The sequence below is a fragment of the Cyrtonyx montezumae genome, unplaced genomic scaffold (assembly GCF_038088225.1).
Source record: "Cyrtonyx montezumae isolate F1298 unplaced genomic scaffold, pur_monq_1.0 scaffold_62, whole genome shotgun sequence".
In the NCBI taxonomy this organism is placed as follows: Eukaryota; Metazoa; Chordata; class Aves; order Galliformes; family Odontophoridae; genus Cyrtonyx; species Cyrtonyx montezumae.
Window position 1 is genome coordinate 306,897 of NW_027072070.1, and position 4,311 is coordinate 311,207.

Here is a 4,311-nt window from a genome sequence, read left to right on the forward strand (position 1 = left end):
TTAACAATACTGTATGTGTTACGACAATAAGAGAATCAGAGAAACATAGAATGGCTTAGACTGGGAGGGACGCCAAGGATCACCAAGTTTCAATCCCCCCACCACAAAGAGTCTCTAATAGCAGAGGCAGACATTGGAGGTATGTCTGTACAGGTTGTGGCACTGCATTGCTCTAAGTGGAAAAAGGTTGCACTCACTGATGTTTGCCGATGCTTGCTGAATGTTTATGGAGACCAAACAGTGGATGTGAGCAGAGGGAGGCAGTTTCAGCAGTGGTGACAGTGGGTCACCTTTGTTGGTGCAGATTGTTATGAGCATGCCATACAGGATCTTGTAATGCATAGCTAATGGTGGTGATTCTGAAGACACACAGGGCTTTGTTGCTGTGCATTTCCTCTATCAAACAGTATTATTATGCTCTTTGTTATAGTCTGCATGAAAATAAATAGAAGGCATTACTTTTGGAGCAAGCTAAGTCTATGAGGCCCAGACAATTTGCATTCACTAAACGTGGCCCGGGTGATCCAAAAGGATGGACACCCATGGGATAAGCATTTGAGTGGGCAAGAGAGTACAGGTATGGCTAGGGGACTGGAGATTTCAACTTGGGCTTCTAGAGAAGCTTTGAGAATCAGGGTGAGGAATGCACTCAGAGATACAAAGAAAGCTTAAAGTTTTTGGGCTTTGCTCTGAGTGAGTCACAGCAGCACCAGTGATGCCTGAACCCTTTTCCTCTTCAAAATCTTCATTTTTTGCTGGCCAAGCTCCTCTTCCCTCCCCTCAATCTCCCATCTCTGTTCTACAGGCTTCTCCTGACCTCCCTGTGTTGGTCAGCTCACAAGAGGCAGCTTTCTACCTGCAAGTCTAAGCTCCAGAATGGCTGCTGTACATCTTGGGTAACTTTTACCCGACCTTATTGCATGATTTATTTACCACAGGCCATTCTGGAGGCACTGGCCACCTCTGTGTACAAAATGGAGAAAGCCCTGAAGGAAGATTCTAGGAATAGCTGGGCACTTCTGAGATGGTAACCCATATGTATATGAGTTATATATATCTATATATATAATATATAGATATACATATATACATATATATATACATATATATGTCTATTATATAGTCTTACATCTTACAACAGTCTTACGTAAGACTATATATATGTAAGACCTCTTCCTGAATGAGTTGTCTCAGGGACATAGGAAGAGGAGATCAGACGAGCAGCATGCAAGCCACGTGCTGCTGCTGGCCAGCCACAGGCACTGACAGATGTGAGCCTGAAAGCACAGAGCCCAGCCCGGAGCCAAGGGATGACCCGTCAGCTATTTCAGGCTGAAGTCACCGCACACTTGGATTAACAGCCATACGCTTCCTGCTGCATTGAGGGGTTCTGAGAAAATCTGAGCCCAGCAGCTCTGGAAATGTCTCACAAGAAGGATGACAGACAAAGTCATTGCATGTCCTTCATTTTGTTAAGCTTCACAGATTTTGTTAAGCTTCAGCCTGGTTCCTCATGTACAGTGTCTATGGGCTACACTAAACCAGTTCATGTTGAATAGGAATTGATGTGGGCAATGACAATTTAGTGAAAAACAGTAGAAAAACCCATTTTCTACATTACACATATATTTAAATATGTACTCAAACCAAAATAAGAGAGCTTGTTTCTGTAACAAGCTGCATTACAAAGAGTTTACTGAAAAAAATGGTCAGTTCATTGCTTCTGAAACACATCTAGTCATCAGTTTCCACAGGGCATCCCTGAGCTCCTGGTTCCTCATGCTGTAAATGAGAGGATTCACTGCTGGAGGCACCACCGAGTACAGAAAAGACACCAGTAAGTACAGAGATGGGAAGACATAGAAGGGAGCTTCAGGTAGGCAAACATGGCAGTGTAGACGAAGAGGGAGACCACAGCCAGGTGAGGGAGGCACGTGGAGAAGGCTTTGTGCTGTCCCTGCTCATCGGGCATCCTCAGCACTGCCCTGAAGATCTGTACATAGGATAGCACAATGAATACAAAACACACAAAAATTAAAAAATAAAATAAAATAAATAATCACTGTTTCCCTGAGGTGGTCTGATTGTGAGCATGAGAGCTTGAGGATCTGGGCAATTTCACAGAAGAACTGGTTCAAAACATTGCCTTGGCACAGTGGTATAGAAAATGTATTGGCAGTGTGCAGCAAAGCATAGAGAACCCCAGTGCCCCATGCAGCTGCAGCCATGGTGACACAAGCTCTGCTGCCCAGGAGGGTCCCGTAGTGCAGGGGCTTGCAGATGGCAACAAAGCGGTCATAGGACATGACAGTGAGGAGAGAATACTCTGCACCAAAGAATAGCAATAAAAAGAAGACCTGTGCAGCACATCCTGTGTAGGAGATGACCCTGATGTCCCAGAGGGCATTGGCCATGGCTTTGGGGAGAGTGGTGGAGATGCAGCCCAGGTCGAGGAGGGCGAGGTTGAGGAGGAAGAAGTACATGGGGGTGTGCAGACGGTGGTCGCAGGCTATGGCTGTGCTGATGAGGCTGTTGCCCAGGAAGGTAGCCAGGTAGATGGGCAGGAAGAGCCAGAAGTGCAGGAGCTGCAGCTGCCGCATGTCTGCCAACACCAACAGGAGGAACTCGCTGATGGAGCTGCTGTTGGACATCTGCTCTGCTGTTCCTGGGCATGGAGTGCTGCTAGGAGTGCAGAAGATTATGACAGATCAAGACCATCCTCAGAGACAATCAGTTTCCATGACTCATACCTTTACCCTATCTGCACTCAGAGACTTCATCCAAACCGCTGCCCTAAGTTTTGTCTTGGATAAAGCTGCCTGTAGGCAGGGGCAGCATGTGTTCATGTCTGCAGAAAATGACAACAGTTTCAGCCAGTGTTGCCCTCAGGGAGAGGAAAGGCTGAAAGCACCTTAGGAGGTGGTTCACATAATGGCAGATTGAGAAAGGAACAACGGATTCTCAGAGGTGTTCATATCTCCCAGCTCCTTTCAGATTCCTGCCTCCAAACCTTTCCCCTTCCCTAAAAACAGGAAATGTAAAATCCCTGCCTTGTCTCTCTTCTCAAAAAGTGCCCTTGGAAACATTCTGGGGTGCACTGGAGCTGTGATGTCCTGCCCCAGGCAGCAGCTGTGGCAGCAGAAGGTCCCTGCCTTGCTGGGGTGCTCCTTCCCCAACACGTCACCCCATAGCACCCTGGACAGCTCCCCGGGTAGGCTGAGTGCTGAGCCTGGCAGGCGGCAGAGTCCCTCCCCTGGCACACAGCCCCTGGGGCACAGCAGGCACCCTGCTCTGCATGACAACCCTGGGCACCCGGCTGCACCCCCGACTGCACAGCCTGCAGCTGTAATGGCACACACAGCCCTCGGGGCTGTGCTCTGATGCTACAGCAGAGAAGCCCTCACCTGGAGCAGGTCATAAGTTCATAAGTTCATAAGTTCATAAGGTTGGAAAGGACCTATAAGATCATCTAGTCCAACCATCCTCCTATCACTATCTCTACCCAACTACTAAATTAAGTCCTTTAGCACCTCATCTAAACGCTTCTTGAACAGCGCTAGGGATGGTGCCTCAACCACCTCCCTAGGCAGGCCATTCCAGTGCCTGACCACTCTTTCAGAAAAGAAATGCTTCCTCAGGTCTAATCTAAATCTTCCCTGGCGCAACTTGTGGCCATTCCCTCTCGTCCTGTCATTACTTATCAGGGAGAAGAGGCCTACCCCCTCCTCACCACAACCCCCCTTCAGGAAGTGGTAGAGTGCAATAAGGTCTCCTCTGAGCCTCCTCTTCTCCAGACTGAACAATCCCAGTTCCCTCAGCCGCTCCTCATAAGACTTGTGCTCCAGGCCCCTCACCAGTTTTGTTGCCCTTCTCTGAACACGCTCCAGGGCCTCAATGTCCTTCTTGTAGTGAGGGGCCCAAAACTGAACACAGTACTCGAGGTGCGGCCGTACCAGAGCTGAGTACAGGGGGATGATCACCTCCCTGCTCCTGCTGGCTACACTATTTCTAATACAGGCCAGGATGCTGTTGGCCTTCTTAGCCACCTGGGCACACTGCCGGCTCATGTTGAGCCGAGCATCAACCAACACCCCCAGGTCCTTTTCCTCTCTACATTCTTCAAGCCATTCTGCCCCAAGCCTATAGCATTGCATGGGGTTATTGTGGCCAAAGTGCAGGACCCGGCACTTGGTCTTATTGAACCTCATCCCATTTTGCTCAGCCCAGCTGTTCAGCCTATCCAAATCCCTCTGAAGGGCCTCCCTACCCTCAGGCAGTTTGACACATCCTCCCAGCTTTGTGTCATCTGCA

At 48.8% G+C, this 4,311-nt stretch overlaps 1 pseudogene; it reads right to left on the minus strand.

Moving 5' to 3' along the window:
* Nucleotides 1-1,683: 1,683 nt before the first annotated feature.
* Nucleotides 1,684-2,651, minus strand: LOC136057343 (olfactory receptor 14J1-like; annotated as a pseudogene).
* Between the last annotated feature and the right edge of the window lie 1,660 nt (nt 2,652-4,311).